Source organism: Chrysemys picta, chromosome 4, assembly GCF_011386835.1.
Source record: "Chrysemys picta bellii isolate R12L10 chromosome 4, ASM1138683v2, whole genome shotgun sequence".
Taxonomy (NCBI): Eukaryota; Metazoa; Chordata; order Testudines; family Emydidae; genus Chrysemys; species Chrysemys picta.
In genome coordinates, this window is record NC_088794.1 from 135,223,335 (window position 1) to 135,241,224 (window position 17,890).

A 17,890-nucleotide genomic window follows, 5' to 3' on the forward strand; every position below is an offset into this window, starting at 1 on the left:
TGTGTTATTTTGAGCAGAGATGGGCTTTGAATCTCTTCATTCTGCATGGTTCAGATATTCAGCAGACCTCTATGATAGCAGCAATCGCTGTAATACTCAAAACTGGTTGTCTGCAAAAACGCAGGAACATTTATCAAATGTTTATTATTAATATTGTTCTGTAAGACCTGGGATGCAAGCCCAAGTGTTATCCTCAGGGCAGATGACGACCACCACGGAGCCTTCCCAATCACAGAGCTCACCATTGGTATTTACTGGTGACTTGAGACAGCCCACACTACAGTGAAATAAGCACTCTTGACAACCACAAATGTTCAAAAATCATGAGTCAGTCCTCCAACATTCATGAGATTGGCCCCAAAAACATTTTTAAAATTATATTATATATATTTACTTATTTATTTAGTGGTTTTTGATCTGCCTGTTGATTTTTGAACTCCCCCCCCCCATTTACTCCCTGTGTGTATGCACACGCACGTGTGTGAATGCACACATGTGATTAATGTTGCCAATACAAAAACTCTTCTGGCTACTGTGGACTGCGGGGTGGGGAGAGCCCTGCCAGTCTCCTGATGCAGCCCTGACTAACGGCTCCTCCCCAGGAGATGGGCAAGTGAGAAAGGCAGCAATTCAGAGAGGGTTTTTCTGAGCTGAAATTCAGGAGAGAGCTGGAGTTTCTGGAATCACAGCCAGACTGGCTCCTCCCTAATCATGTGACTAGCAAGGAGCTGACAACACGGCATAAGGAATTACATACTCATTCAACTAACCATTTTCTTTCCCGGTGACCAGGAAAGGATTATTTTAAAATGGGACTGTACTCCCCTCCCCCCCTTCTTTATATGTACTAAGTCACTGCTTCTCAAACTTTTCCATACTGGGACCCTCTTTCCCACACCAGGAGCCCCCAGGACTCACCTCCCATGTAGCAATATGTGAACAACAGAATAGTAAGTTGAGAAGGCATGTATTAATGACACTAATGACCCTATTCCAGGATCTGTACTTTTTAAATGTTTGGTTTGGGGTGGGGGGGGTGGAGTAGCCTGTGTTTTTGACTTAGAAATATCAGGAATATCCATGGGTGGCATATATAAGAGGCTTGGGGAGGCTGAGCCATGTGGGAGGGCAATTGCATGGCATGGGTCACCTCCCTTTGGAGGTGCACTGGCCCACTGCCTTTGGAGTGCCAGAAGCAAAGCTCCCTAGAAGTGGGAGGGCCACCGGCACCCAGACCCTGACCCTTCCCACACTCCAACCTGAGGCCCTCTCCCCCCCCCCCCCGACTCTACCCCCTAGACCCCCGGCCCCGACCCGCCATTCACTCCTCTGCAGAGAAGTGTGAGTGGCAGTTGAGCAGCCTCAGGGGAAGAGGCAGAGAGGAATGAACAGCGGGTGGGTGGCCTTATCAAGTCTGGTCAAGTCATATTCTGCTAGGGGACCTGCTGGATGCATCAAAATATGTTTCTTGAGAACTCTTACATTTGAACTGAGAGATCCGTTATCCAAATAGTAATTAGTAACTGAAGTTATATAGGTGTTAACAAAACCAGATTTAAAACTGGTGTTTTTTTTTTGGTTTGGTTTGTTTTTAAAAAAAAAAAACAGTTTAACTAAAAAAGTCCCTTCTTTCTACTAATGTCATTGTCTCACTGTCATCTAGAGCAAGCAAGATCTGAATTTATAATGTAAAAACAAAGCTAAAACATAGCCGTACCCTACAAAATACAATGTGTAATTTTTTCAGCAGTGCAGGAGCTTTCAAAAATGGTACCCAAGCCCTTGTAGGCATGAAGAAAAAAGGCACAAACCAATTTTACCCCCATTGTAGGTCACCTTTAAAGCCCTGATACAAGCATATGCATAAATATTTGCAGTATGTGAGTAATGACATTGACTTCAAGCACTCAGGTGCTTAAAGTTAAGCATGTGTAAAAGTGTTCATAGGATTGGGGCCTAACAACTATGGGAGATGATGAAACAAATGTGGACATCAAGGGTATCTAGAAGATACTGATTCTAGTAACTTTGCAACAATAATCTGTTATTGAACATTTTCTTATCTGAAGATGGCAAGTGTGAATCCCAATAGGGTCAGGCTTGCCTTTCCTCCTTCTAAGGAGATAAATTGATTGGCATGCCGTTTTGGCATCAGCGGTGCAATTTTCAAAAGCATTCACCATTGGCCTACCTCTGCCCCACTGAAGCCTATATAAAGTAGAGTTAAGCTCACACAGCGCTTTTGAAAATCTCACCTAAAGTTCCCATGGAGGTATTGCCCCTCTGCCTGTCACCAAAATATCCCTTCCCCAAAGTATTGGCTGTGCCCTGAGGTAGCTGAGTTTGAATGGTGAATCAGTATGTATATAGATCGAGATATTTCAGGATGAAAGGTACTTTATATGTGAACATGCACAATGAGATACGTAAAGTTAAATGAGGTAATTCATAGAAAAAAATCAAACACAAAATAATCCCTAATATAAATCCACTATTGTCACTGAAGATGAATTTGGCTAAGTGTCATTATATTTTACCACAGAACAAGGAAATTGATAGTACCCCTTCTAGAACAATGGCGCAGGGCAAGCCTTAAGAGTTAATCAAAACTAAAGAACTGAATATGTATAAATGAAGGGACATCTTAACAGTCTACAAACGTCAGGAGGGTGTGAACTCCCAAGAGTGGTGAGGAATTATTTAGAGTGGACATGAAGTGATATAACCAGGAATAATGGGGGATAAGCTATCTTGAGTATTAGGAAAAACTCCCTGACAGAGAAAACAGGAGTACTTGTGGCACCTTAGAGACTAACAAATTTATTAGAGCATAAGCTTTCGTGGGCTATAGCCCACTTCTTCGGATGCATATCTGACAGAGATATCTGATTTAAACAGTTAAATTCTCTGCTGGTACAAATGGGTACAACTCCATTTATGTCAGTGGAGTTGCCAGCATTGACACCAGCAGAGAATTTGAACCAAGAGGTTTTTCTCATGTCTGTTTTCTGTGCATTTATGATTTAGAAAATATTTGTAATGTAATATGTTGTTACCTATTCATCAGGTTTAATACTAAACTCTTGGCTATAGCTGTACTACTGCAGGAATGTTTGGAAAAGACAAGAGTGCAAATGATTTTGTATTTATTACACATCTTTTAATACACCATGCTGTGGCAGGATGCACCCCCTGTATTCACACCCTACACACTATTATAATAATCTGTGTACAAAGTATGCCTTGTGAGGTATCATTTGAATACTCACTGACCAATAATATCATGGTGAAATGCATGTAGCAACATTATATGTAAAGTTATTAATGTAAGCTGAAATTATGACTGAAATGTGTTTCAGACAAGGCTGGGGAGGGGATAAACCTGTTTCTCAAAGACAAAGGACAAGCGGACACCTGTAGCCAGGAGTCAAAGTTGATTTGCAATCACCTGTCAAGTGGCCATTCTTTGGCAACGAAGGAGGGCAGGAAGAGAAGAATCTGCATTTTAGTAAGCAACAGCCTGGAACCTCTTACCACGAGACTCCATGTCACCATCCACAACGGGGAGGAACTTTATTGAGGGGTCAGGAAAATGCATTTCAAAGGGTGACTGGACTATAAAAATGAGAGGCAAAAATACCCCAGGTTCTCTCTCTCTTTCACCTAAGACAAAGGAACCAGCCTTTGGACCATGGGAGGGGTTCTGATGTGAGAATTTGGTCAGCCCTGTTGCTAGGAAAATATGGTAAGGATTTTACCTTGAACCAAGTCTAGTTTGTTAAGTTTTAGTTACTAGAAAGCATTTTATCTTTATTTCTCTTGTAATCATTTCTGACTTTAAAGCCTTATGCTTGTACTCCCTTAAAATTGCTCTCATAATTAAATAAACTTGGTTTATTTTTTAATCAAAAATAATCCAGTGTTGTGTTTAAACTGAGCTGTTTAGTAACTCTGTTTAAAGTAGCAGGCTGTTGGATACTGACCCCTTACAGGGGCAACTGACCTATAATATCTGAACTGTCCAGGAGAGAGCTGGACAGCGCAGCACACACTTTTGGAGAAAATTTGGGATTAGGAATATGTTGGGGTCATACTGCAGGTAACAGGCTGCTGGAAGCCAGAATGTGGCTGGTGTGTTGCTGATAGGCTGCTGGGGTCAGAGTTGCGGGATCAGGACTGCAGCTATAACCAGACACTCAGGGTGTGACTTGCATGTTGTTTGGCTGTTTGTGAGCCACCCAGGTTGGGTGCTACAACAGCAAAGCATTGTGAGGCACCCATGTTTGCAGGGCAGGTGCTTACACAACCACTCACTGATCTGGATTGCACCCCAGAATGTGCTATATTCCCAATATTCAAGGGAAAGTGGCACATTAAACTAGAAGAAACTGACAAAAACCTGTTGGAGATAACAATGGAGAGTAACAATTGTTCTCTGCTTTGCCTTCTATGTGACCACAGAAATTGCTAACCACTTTAATAGGATACTAAAACTCAAGATGTAGGAGAGGTGCAATAAAATAAAACTGAAAACAAGTCATGCATTCTTCTATAATATCCCTTTATTTACAAGGAAGAGGGTGGAAAAAAAAATAGGAGTAGCTTGTGTTCATTTGTACAGAGAGGGAAATGGTACCAGATTGTCAGCTGAAAGAAACAACCTAATGGTTTCATGCAGATCAGAGATGTGGTTGCATGTTTTAGGTACAAAAACTTGGGTAAATTGCAGAAATGCAAGCCAGGGTCTACATGGATTCCTCACATCACCCCCACCTGGGGTTTAGACTCATGTGGCTAGATCAATGTGACTACAACAGTGGCAAAAAATCCCAGTGTAGACAAAACTTAAGTGACATAAAAGATTCAAGTGAAAAGAGGATAATTTACAAGCATGCAGGGGGACGGATTCTGACCTCAGTTTTATACCAGTTTTTCCACACCAGTGTAACTGTAACTTACATGGAGTTACTCCTGATTTACACCACTGCATATAAGATCAGGTCCAGAAAGAGTAATAGCACCAGGACTTTGCTAGTTATAAACTAGTTTAACAGTTGTTAGCATAGTTTCCCTGAACCATAGTATAAAAATGTACTGTCGGTCCTGTCAGCACTACAAAAATGTCTGTTTCTGGAAATTTCCAGATTGTTTCAGGTAGAAAGCATATGCCAGCCAGTATGGACAGAAATTTTTTTCATGATTTTTGAAAAACATCCCTGGAGTTTCAACCATTGGTTTTAAAAAGTTTTACGCTAGCCATGCAGACCAGCATCAGCTGGCAAAACTACATTTCTTAAGATGCTTTTCAAGAGCTTACCTCGAAAGTCACTTTAGGACATAGACATTTTTGCAGTGAAGATGGAGCCCTAGAATGTCTACAGGGCTATTTGCAGGGAAAAAAATGTAAGTGTGGTTTGTAACGACACAAACAGCTCCCTCTCCCAATTCCCTACTGTGGCCCAGTGCTGCCGGCAGTGGGGGGGGTGGGGGGAGAGAGAAGAGAGAAGCAGAGAACAGCCGAATGCTGCAGGCAGTCATAGGAGATTATGCACCCTCCCTTAGCTATGCATACCTTCAGCCTCTGGTTTTCGGGGCGCGGGTGTGGGGGAAGTTGAGAACAGCCGAGTGCTGCCGGCGGAGAAAAAAAAAAAAAAAAAGCGGAGTGCAGCGTCCCGACTGAAGATTGATCGGAACGTGGGACAAACACTTAAATATCGCGACGGTCCCAATTTTATCAGGACGTCTGGTCACCCTAGTGTGGAGTGATCTTTATGAGCTATGAGTGTTCATTATTAGTTTTTATTAATTATATAATATTGTAAATGAACTTGGCAAAACGTGCAAAACAAAAAAAATCTCTGCCTCTACATTTTATTTCAAGTACCATTCACTTTTTTACTTTGGCAAATTATTTACTATAGTAATATAAATATTTGAGCTACAAACCACTGAAGTATTCAAAGAATTTGGCACCCTGTTATAGCCACATGACACTTGCCTCATTACCAATGGTAGTCCTGCATTTCCATTATCTAGCCTGCATTCAGCAGCCTTTAGGAGTGAGGCAAAGCACAGAGTGGCAAAGACAGAAGAGAGGTACAGAATGACCACAGAAAATTAAACCTAAGGGTCCCACCAAAAAGCCTCAAAGTGCCAAAAATTATGAGTTAAACAGGATTTTTAAAAATAAAAATCAATAGAATATAAAAAGAAAAGAAAAAAAAAAAGCTAACGTTTGCCAGCTCCTGGAATGCTGGACTGAGCCTCTAGAGGACTTACCCTATCAACTACAATAATAATGACTACCAGAGTCCTCTGAAACTATTTCCCAGCATGCTTAGAGTCTGGAATGGGGACAGAATAGACTAAACTCCGCAGAAGCCAACAGGGCTTCAGATTTCTGACAGTGATTTATAGAGGCAGTTTTCTGGGCCAATGATGAGTCAGGATTGCTCAGTAGGCGGGGTCAGCTTGACTCAGGCCTTGTCTACATACGCAATGTAAGTCAATCTAAGGCTGGGTCTACACTACCCGCCTGAATCGGCGGGTAGAAATCGACCTCTCGGGGATCGATTTATCGCGTCCCGTTGGGACGCGACAATTGATCCCCGAATCGACGCTCTTACTCCACCAGTGGAGGTGGGAGTAAGCGCCGTCAACGGGAAGCCGCAGAGGTCGATTTTGCCGCCGTCCTCACAGCGGGGTAAATCGGCTGCGATACGTCGAATTCAGCTATGCTATTCACGTAGCTGAATTTGCGTATCTTAAATCGACCCCCCCCCCGTAGTGTAGAAGTAGCCATAGTTACGCTAGTTAAGTCACGTAACTTAAGTTGACATAACTTACATTGACTTAACACAGTGTCTAAACCAGGGGCGGGCAAACTTTTTGGCCTGAGGGCCACACTGGGATTCCGAAATTGTATGGAATGCCGGTTAGGGGAGGCTGTCCATCCCCAAACAACCAGGCGTGGCCTGGTCCCCACCCCCTACCTGACCCTTCCTGTTTCTCCCGCCCCCCACCCCCGATTGCCCCTGGACCCTCCTCCCTTAACTGCCCCCCGCTATCCCATCCAACGCCTCCTCTCATTCCTGACTGCCCCCCCGGGACTCCTGCCCCCATTCAGCCCCCCTGTTCCCCATCCTCTGACCGCACTGAACCCCTATCCACACCCCCTGACCACCACCCCAACCCCCCCCCGCTCCCTTACCGCGCTGCCTAGAGCACTGGCGGCTGGCAGCACTACAGCCGTGCCGCCCAGAGCGCCAGGAGAGGCAGCTGCGCTGCCCGGTTGGAGCCAGCTATGCCACTGCGCAGCACAGAGCACTGGGTCAAGCCACGGCTCTGCAGTTGCGCTGCCCGGCAAGAGCTCGCAGCCCCGCTACCCAGAGCATTGCGCCGGCAGCGCAGTGAGCTGAGGCTGCGGGGGAGGGGAAACAGTGGTGGAGGGAGCTAGCCTCCCAGACCAGGAGCTCAGATCCCAGGAGGGTCCTGCGGGCCGTAGTTTGCCCACCTCTGGTCTATACCATGTTATGTCGACCAGAGACGGTCTCCTGTCGACTTACTGCGTCTTCACCAGACCCGCTAAATCAATGCCCACTTCGTCGATCACAGCAGCGCCAGTTTAGCCCGTAGTGAAGACAAGCCCTCAGAGACAAAGGGCATAAGTTTTATTTCAGTTCCGGCTTTTGAGTTTGGAACTGAGTGAGAACAAGAGCAGCTTAGAGAGTCTCTGATTCCTCCTGTTCCCCACAAAGGGAAACATTGAACTGCTGTGGGATCAGTGCATGGGTCAGACAGGTCCAGCCCTGCAGAGAACAGCATCAAACCTGGCAGAAATCCAACCTGGCAATGGCTACCTAAAGCCAGCTGAGATCTCCACACAGTGGTGTGATGTGTTTATATGCAACACATGCACTGCATGCCCCAGAATTCACACACACAAAAAGTTTTATTCTACAAGAATATGAAAGCCTTGCATGTAATCAATCTGTTCACATTGGCTGTCTTCTTTTTTGCTGGCAAAGCATGCACTGCTCAAAGTTGCATCACATTGCCTAGGCAACATTACTCTGTGGGCAGCTGACTTCCTAACTGGCTGTGCTTTGGAAAAAGTAGCTAAGCATTCAAGAACTGAATCATCCATCATAGAACAGAGCTAGTGGTGCAAACTCTTCATCAGGATAGGAAGTTTTGTAAAAATGAATTAATGAACAAATTTTGCACTAGAGACTATGCAACAAAACCAGCAATTAGTGAAAGGCAGAAAAAGAGCTGAAACAGGATTTCAGTGAAATGGTTTACTAATAGGAATGGATCTGTGGGTGCAGAAACAAACAAGCTATACTGCTGGCCCGGACACAACGACCTAAACTAAACAACCTACACAATACCTCCAGACATTACAAAACTAGCCGGCAACATCTAGTAGCCTGTAAACAGTTACGAACATTTGGACATGTTCGCATTCATCTTCAGTGAGATGAGCAATAGAGAATTGCTCTGAGACAACACAATGAAAAGGTTTGTCAGAATTTGGCTATTTTTGCCCAGACTGGTAATTCATGTTGTATGTCATCTCAGAGAACAAGAGCTGATATTTCATGGGCATAACAAATTGGATCACTCCCTGAATCAGGGCAATTATGTAGAAACCTTAGAATTAGTTAGCAAGTTTGATCCCATACTCAAACAGCATTTGGAAACCTCTATTGGTTTTTCTGGAACATCAAACAGAATTCAGAATGACCTAAATGCAAAGTAATGCACATTGTAAAACATAATCCCAACTCTACATATAAAATAATGGGGTCTCTCATGGGGCAGGACTACTGGTGCAGCGCCTCCTGCTGGTCATCCAGGTAATTCGTGTTTCCAGCCTCCAGAATGCCCTCTGCAGGCCGGTGTCCCACCTGCCACTGGGCCCGAGTCCCTCCTGGACCCTGGTGCCCTTTTCAGGCCAGGGTGCTGCCCCCTGGCAGTACCCCCACAGATCTGGGTCTCCCCTCCCCAGGGGAATCTCCATGCTCTATCCCCACCTCACCTCAGACTATGGCCACTGCTAGTCATCACCTAGCCCCCATTCCCTGAGGCAGACTGCAGTGTAAGTGCCACTCATCACCGGCAAGGGGAGTTTGAACCTGCTGCCTCTGCCTACCCTTGGGCTGCCCCTTTGCAACCCCAGTATCCTTTCCAGCCTTTAACAAGGCCTGCAGCCTGAGGGGTTTCCAGGCTGGAGCTCCCCCAGCTCCTCTAGCCTTCCCCCAGCCCTGCTCCCCTTTAGGTACTCTTTCTCAGCTCCCAGACAGCCAGGACCTTCTCCCTCAAGAGCTAGAGGGAGAGTCCTCCTGTGGCTTCTGGCCCTAGCCCTCTTATAAGGGCTACCTGGGTCCTCATTAAGCCAGCCACAGCCTGATTGGGGCATGGCCCACAGCTGAGGCTGCTTCCTGCAATCAGCCCCACTTTTCCTTCCCTGCCATAGCTCAGTGATTAATATTGTAGCATAGATGAGCCCTAAGTGTCTCTGAACTAGTGTCAGCTCTACCATGCAGGCCAAACACAGCTTGGGGCAACAGCCAGTTCCTTAAAACCTTGCATCTCTTTCTGAAGAACTACACACAAATCTTCTCTGGGCTGGTAATCTTGCATATGGAAGTCACACATACATTCTATGGATGGCTGTGGTAGTTTGTTCATTTGCCATATTAAGAAATACTTTGAGCTTTTTGGTTACATTTTATAATAAGGGTACTGTAATTATAGTACCCTTATTATAATTGCAATTCTAGTCATTGCAATTAATAATTGTAATTCTAGTGCAGTTACCTTGTGGTTTTGCTTTTCAAGATGTAATTACCACTGATTCACATAACCCGAAGGTTAACTGATCTTTGCCAAAGATTTAACATTCTTGCCCCTTCAGTTAAGATGTGAGAACATAAGAACGGCCATATTGGGTCAGACCAGAGGTCCATCTAGCCCAGTATCCTGTCTTCTGACAGTGGCCAATGCAAGTGCCCCAGAGGGAATGAACACAACAGATAACCATCAAGTGATCCATTCCCTGTCGCTCATTCCCAGCTTCTGGCAACAGAGACTAGGGATACCATCCCTGCCCATCCTGGCTAATAGCCATTGATGGACTGATCCACCATGAATTTATCTAGTTCTTTTTTGAGCCCTGTTATTGTCTTGGCCTTCACAACATCCTCTGGCAAAGAGTTCCAACGGTTGACTCTGTGTTGTGTGAGGAAGTACCTCCTTTTGTTTGTTTTAAACCTGCTGCCTATTAATTTCATTTGGTGCCCTCTAGTTCTTGTGCTATGAGGAGTAAATAACACTTCCTTATTTAGTTTCTCCACACCAGTCATGATTTTATAGACCTCTATCATATTCCCCCTTAGTCGTCTATTTTCCAAGCTGAAACTTCTCAATATACAGGGGAGCCCTTCAAGAAGACATCCAGCTAAAAAAGGAAAGTCCATACTTGAGCCCCTGATATTTCTAAGGTGAAAAAATAAGCAGAAAAAATGTAACAGAAAGTTCATTCTTCTCTATGTATCATAAAAGAAGCAAAAACCTTTATGCAGAGGTGGATTAAGATTTATTGGGGCCCTGGGCACAAAGAATTTTTGGGCTCCCCACATCTCTCTCTCCACAGGGCCCTGCTCCCTCTACTGCTTCCTGGCTTCTGTGTATGCATGTCACCTTCCAGATCTTCTCTCTATATTTTTGCTTGCAAAGAAATTCTTTGGTCCCACAGTATTCTACCAAAGGATCCATTAAAAGTTAGCAGGGGATTATATTATCAGGCAGTTTTTGTGAAATTGTGTTGGCGAGTGGATGTACTTAATTATCAGGTGATGAAGTATTGAAAGCCCTTTAGCTTTTCACAATTTTCCCATCAAATCAATGTCTGCTTAACTAGTTCTTCCAATATTATCCTTTCTTCCCTGCAAGCTGACTACTCAGGTTGGTATAACTTGGAGAAAGAGCAGAAATAGGATATATACAGGTCTTGTTTTTTTCCATAGATGAGTTACTGTACAGTAAGCAGAGAACAGGCAGTCATATCATTTAGCTAACAGTTCAAAATAAAAACCCAAAACAAGAATGATGACAGTGATGAGGGGCATTCAAACACTGGCACAGTGAAAAAGAAAAAGTATTTTTGCTGTTTTAATGACAAATGGTGCAAAGCAAATGCATTCAAAAATTGGCTTCGCAAAATCAACACGGTTACAGCAGAATGCATTCTATGTCATCAAGGGGTTTCGGTGAAATACGAGGGAAGACAAGCGCTGACCAGCCACGCAGAGAGCACAAAACACAAGGAATCAGAGAAACAACAGAAAAGAATGCCACAAATCACATGGGTTTTTTTACCAAAAGAGAGACAGCCCAAGAAAATCTGGTGACCTTGGCCGAAGTGGGTAAGTTTACCACAGTATTTTGCACCATTTAAGTTATGCAAGCCAAGACTGTGCAAACAAAATGCTTCCAAGATTTTTACTTGATTCTGAAATTGCGAGAAAAATGTCTTGTGGACAGATGAAAGCAGCCAGCATGACAGAGAGTGTTTTGGCACCAAAATCACAAGAACTTTTGCTTAAGGACTTGGATGGTGCACATTTTTTTTCAGTTGGATCTGATGCCTCCAACAAGGGAAATAAGAAATTCTTTCTGGTAACCGTGTGTTATTTTTTTGTGACAGAGGGAATTAAGCATGGCTTGCTAGATTTTTACAATGACAATGATGGGACAAGGGAGGCAATTGCAACACGGATCTCCAATTTTAGTATATGTGCTGCCGAAGCGAGTTATTCTACAGGAGAATAGTCTCAGCATTAACAATGTGTCTTCTTATGTGGCTGACGATGCCTCTGTGAAGTTTGGGAAACACAGGTCAGTGTATCAGAAACTCAAACAGCTTAATGACCGGCTGATACAAGTGGGCTCAAATGTCATGTAATCCACAATTGCTTCCAAGATGGGATGTGAGGGCATTGAGTTTTGATGTAGAAACACTCATCCTCAAAGTATACAGCGAGTTTTCCTCCTTGGCCAAGAAGACAGAGTCTCTTATGTCCTTTTTCAAGCTTGTTGAAATGGAATACAAACATGTGCATCGGCATGTACCAACAAGGTGGCTGTCACTTCTGCCCGCTATTGAACGAGTATTACAAAGCTGACCGACATTGAGGGAATAGTTCTTGTCAGAGGGGGATGAAGAATGTATCAAGATTGTGTGGGAAGCATTCAGTGACGAAGAACACAAGTCTCTCCCTCTTTGTTATGTTTACTTTCTGCACAACCTGATGGGAATGTTTCACTATGCTGTGAAAAAACTGGAATGTAACAATGTCACCTGCACAGAACTGCATGGTATCATGGAAGACCTCCGTTCAAAACTAAAGAGAAGAAAAGAGGACAAATTCTATGGAAGATCAGCCCAAGGCATTTTGGCCAACATCTCTCCATCGGACAACAGAAAATTCAGAGAGGCAGCAGATAAGACCTTGACACAGTGCACTGAATCCCTGGAGAAATGGTCTGATTTTGAAACATCGGTTTTCAAACAAATGGCAGTGCTCTCACTCAACAACGATGTGAAATGGTCCGATCTGCATCGAGATTGACATTGACATGCTGTTTGATAACTACTGTGTTTTACAGCAATCAAAAGAAGAGATTGTCTCAAAGGAGCAGAAAATAGATCAGAGAGGGGCTGAGGTTTTCAGACAAATGCCATAGAGTGGTGACAGCCAAATTTTGAAATTGGTCTCTTTTGCACTTTCCATTCCTGTATCCAATGCCTACTGCGACAGAGTTTGATGGCACAACTGTGGAGCAAGGACAGAAACAGACTGAGCGATAGCATTGTGAAAGCAGAGCTGCAGGTGCAATTGAACTTCAGTATCCGGTGCAGACTTTCATGAGTTCTTAAAAAAGAACCCGGAGTTGCTTAGAGCAGCAAGAGGCCAGCTGAAATACAAACTTAAAAGAAAGGAAGCCAAGAGCAACAACGTTCTGCAGGTGACCCTTTTTTAGGGTAAAAACATAACATTTAATTATAATTAATTAAGTATTTAAGTATGAAGGTTTAAAGTTTAAAGCTATTCATTGTTGTTGCTCTGTAGCTAGCAAACTAATACTCAAAATGATGGGTAAACATGTAGAAATCCAATCTCGCTTTGAAATAAAATGATCATATCAAGAGTAATATTAGCTAACTAATACATTATTGAGATAACCTAACCCCCCAACCCAAAGCCTGCACCCCATCCCGCATTCCAATCTCTTCCCCCAGCCTGGTGAAAGTGAGTGAGGGTGGGGGAGAGCGAGCGACGGAGGGAGGGGGGATGGAGTGAGAGAGGGCGGGGCCTTGGAGAAGGGCCGGGGCCTCAGGGAAGGGGCGGGTCAAGGCAAGGGTATTTGGGTTTATGCGATTAGACAGTTGGCAACCCTAGTGGGGAGCCCTGGTCCCTCCACCTTCCCTAGGTGGCGCTCCCCGGGGGGCAGGGACATGGGCCGGTGGCTGCTCTTGGGCCTCCCTACCCCCTGCCAAGGGCAGGTGGAAGGTCCAGGGCTCCTCAGAGCAACCCAGGTTCCCTGGGAGGCTCTTACTATGGGCCGGCTCTGGCCTCTGGCCTGGCCAGGGTGGGCCCGAGGGGAAAGAGGAGGAGCAGGGGGCAGGGCCACAGTTCTGGCATCTGTGCCTTCCCCCCACACACACTTCTACCGAGATTCCAGTGCTCCTGCGGAGGCCCCCAAATTGGGCGGGGCCCCATGGGCCCATCCCATGGATTAATCTACCACTGCCTTTATGACACAAACACGTGTTTTTTTAAATCTTCCACCACCTTTATCACAGCACTGCAGAAAACTGTGACTAGCTAGATAACAGCAATGGCCATGGACTGAACTCTGTCCTTAATGAGAAGTTAACTTCAAAGCCTAGTTGGAACTATTCAAATGCTAATATTATTTTGGAATGACACAGAGAAGAGCTCTGTATCAGCTCGAAAGCTTGTCTCTTTCACCAGCAGAAGTTGGTCCACTAAAAGATATTACCTCATCCACCTTGTCTCCATGGTTGACACAGCTACAACACTGCAAACATTATTTTGGAATGGCACTCTAGAAACAAAGACTTCAGTGGAGCTGAGTGGCTTTAAAAGTCATCTTTATCCCTGCTCCCTTGGAAGTGAAATGGCTATTTTAGACATGGGCTTTCCAAGCTTATTAGACTTTTTAGTGTTTTGTCAGGCCACAGCCCAGAAGAGCATCACACCTCTATTTAAGAAATCACAGTGAGTTGCATTGATCTTTCTTGCTGTATGCTGGTCTGAGAGATTGGCATATATATTTACACATTTTCCTCACTGTTTGCAGTTGGCAAAAAATGGGTATACCCTAACCTTCTGAAAAAGTAAGTCGCTTCACCTCATTCTGCCTTTGTTTTCTCTCTCATCCTCTTAATGTCTTGTCTATTTAGATTGTAAGATATTTGGGATAGGGACTGTCTCTTATTCTGTGTCTGAACAGTTAGCACAGTGGGGCCCAGTGTTGGATGTGGCCTCTAGGCACTACCATAATAAGTAGTAATAACTAGAAAATTATGCATCTACTGACTACACATATACCTTATACTACACTCTTGTTCTCCTGTTCCTTTTTAATTTTGTTTATTCTTTAATTAAATAACAAAACTAGCTTACCTTTATACAGCATAAATACCAAGGCATTTTACAAACCAAATCCATTCAACAAGATGAACAGCAAGCTGCACAATAGTGGGGGATGTGGATACTTGATACTCTGGTCAAGTATAACAGAATATACCTCTGTTCTGAGTGCTGCAGGATCTTTAATGTTAATGCAGAACAGATATCCGAAAGACCCCTGCACAGTAAACTGCATGATTTTCAAGAGTGTGTTAACCCAGCTGGAAGGTGGACTTGTGCTTCCCAAGAGTTTCCATATTCAAACCTGACACCTAGATAATTAAGCTATCCCCTCTCATTGCCACGGTCTGAAGGAGAATAATGAGGCTCCCATCTGACCCGATTACTACAGACAAAGCTCAGTTGTGTCCACATAATATTTTTTCTCACAACACAAGCATGAGTCAGCCATTTTTGCGCATTTACTGCCACACTCCCCAACATGGTTGCATCAGTGCATTCTGGGAAAATCTGAACAGCTATCAGAGGATGTGTCTCAGAGGAACAGAGTGCTCAGAGATATCCTGCAAAGATGCAGGCAAAACCACACACAAGACAATGCACTCGGGGATGCCCTGCACAGCCCAGAGAGCTGGGAAGAAGGCAGACTGACCAAACCAGTTACACAGGCATAGTTAAGGATCCTGCCCACACTGTAAAAAAACTTTCACCAAACCAGTCACAGGAAGACACTGTGAAGCTTAACACTGGCATGGTCAAAATGCTTTTCACAGCCATGAGTGGTTATAACTGAATATTAACCATGCGGCATTGTTAGAGCCAACTATGTTACTAACTGATTACAAACTTGCTTAAAAGTTGCAGTATAGACATGGCCTAACAATGGATATCCCACTTTACAGACATTTCAGATTATTAGAATTTCCATGCTTTTGTGGTTTTAGATCTTAATATAAATATCAATTCAATTCTTATTTTTTTAAATTTAGCTGTATCATATGTAGCAGGTATTCACTTCTTGGGAGGGGGAGGAGATGGATTCTTTGACAAAACCAGATCAGACAACAAAACAAATTTGAATTATTCAAAGCTGAACTGAACCATCATAAAGCATTTCTGCTATAAGGGAATGCTTACTCTAGGGAAATGATTCATTGCTGACAATTTCCTACTGTCAGTAGTTAAATCACCATTAAATAAAAAAGAAACCCAGGCAGCTGGGTTAATAATGTCTTAACAACAAAAGTGGAGTATAGTTATAAATTGCTTAGTTTATAGCAGTGAAATGCAAAGCTCACAAGTGGCCTGTACTTTGAAGGTTACACCAGCAATTTGAACTATGAACTCTGTGACTCATTAAAGCATGACTTTAAAAAGGGGGAAAGGTGATTTCTGTCTTTGCAGAGCCAGTAGTTTCTAAATGTCCAAAATTAGAATTACTTTCAATCAGTAAAAGTACTTGAGATCTAAAATCAAATTTTAAAAGATTGTTTTGATCAGATGAAATGAAAAATTAGGCTCCTCAAAATAGCAAAGAATCCACAATTTTTGTATATTTTGTATAAAGATTGCTAAAAATAATGTCCTCTGACATCACTCATATTGGATTAATGCCTGCAGTATGCATTAGGACTAACATTTTAAAACAGATCTATTAAATTAATTATGTAACTTTTTATATTATAAAATATAAATCTAATCTGCATATCAATACTGTGAAATCAGACCTCACTAGGGTTATTCATTATGTCAAAATGCTGCAAATTCAAGGTCTCTGTTGCCCCTCTGTCATACCGTGAAGTGGTGTTGGCAGCAGCACATTTTTTAGTACTGTAATTTATTAACCGCAGATGTGTTGTACCATGAAATGAAAGTCACAGAAAGGAGGCATTGAGAAAGTTATACGTCCACGCATATTGTCACAGCAGAGAAGTTTCCTGCTGTACTTTTCTTACATCCTGCATTCTGATTATTTTTTTCCTCCTGATAATTGCCAAGTCTCACATATTTTGGAGATACGTTTCCTTGTTTTGGTTTAAATTTTAAGGCAGTTTTTAAAACCTCTCCCTCTTGAGGGGAATGATTTTATTGTGCACATTTCAAAGAGACATTTAAAATCTCCCTAAGGATTTTGTACCTCTCCCTAATTCAGTCAGCTCAACATAGCTCTGAATACACGGTTTATAGGACAGTGTCCTGCCCTGAGCACTTGCTATTCAGTAGACTGAGAACTTGTATAACTAGGGCAGCAGCCATGATGTAGGAGGATCTTGTTAGAACGCAGCACTAAGCACTGAGAAAAACACACATTCATTCTCTGGTAACTGTACTCCAGCTCTGCTGCTGCTGAAATAACCTCTTTTTCATTGTAATGTGTCACTGATCATGTCCTTAATAATAGCCTGACTTTTCCTTTGTGTCTTCTAGGAAAACCACATTTATCAGCCACCTTTGCATTTGACTGTTGTTCTTTTTTCTGTCAGACCAAAAAGAGCATTCCAGAGTCACAAAAGATCTAACAAGAGAAGTGTTTCCTCTGTCTGTGACAACTTGGTACCAGCGATGGCCTAATTTAAAGATGGCTTGGAAACCTAATTTTGTAAGTATTTTATTAGCTATTGTTATTAATCATTTTATTTCTGAAGTGGTCCACTCCATCCCATTCTCCTCTGCTCCTCTACACAGCACTCAAAATACTATACAATATTATCATTAAAACATGCCAAATGACAAGGTCTGAGGTTTCTTCTGCTATTGTCTGAGTGCATTTATAAGGAAGCAGAGAACAGTAAGACAGAGAAGTGATTTGTATATTTAATGGGCATGATAATATCTCAAAAATGCCCATTTAATGCCTTGCTGTTTTTACATTATTTGTATTATACAATGACAAAAATATTGAATTCCTACTTTATTAGGAGCCTTCAAAAACCCTAATGCTGGCCCTGCTTGGTGCCATTTAGGAGGAGTGGAAGAGAACATGGTAGTAATAGTAGCAGATGGCAATTGAGATACTTGGCTAGAGGGAGTGGAGGGTGGGAAAATGAGTTGAATTTCATGCCCTTTACAAGACTAATATTTTTTAAATGAGCCCCCAACTCCTAAAGCTGGCCCCACTTAATGCCTCTGTCCAGTGAGGAAGGGAGCTAGCAATATTGGTGACAAGAATAGTAAGTGTCTGCAAGAAACAAGTGTTGTACCTT

The 17,890-nt window shown here is 43.1% G+C and overlaps 1 protein-coding gene across 1 annotated transcript in view; it reads right to left on the minus strand.

The window, feature by feature from the left end:
- LOC101952813 (exocyst complex component 3-like protein 2) overlaps positions 1-5,687 on the minus strand; it is an 86,226-nt gene extending 80,539 nt beyond the window's left edge. Inside the window, exon 1 of the mRNA XM_065593657.1 lies at positions 5,573-5,687. The gene's annotated coding sequence lies outside the window, so the exon portion shown is untranslated. The remainder of the gene's footprint in view (positions 1-5,572) is intronic.
- Positions 5,688-17,890: the final 12,203 nt, after the last annotated feature.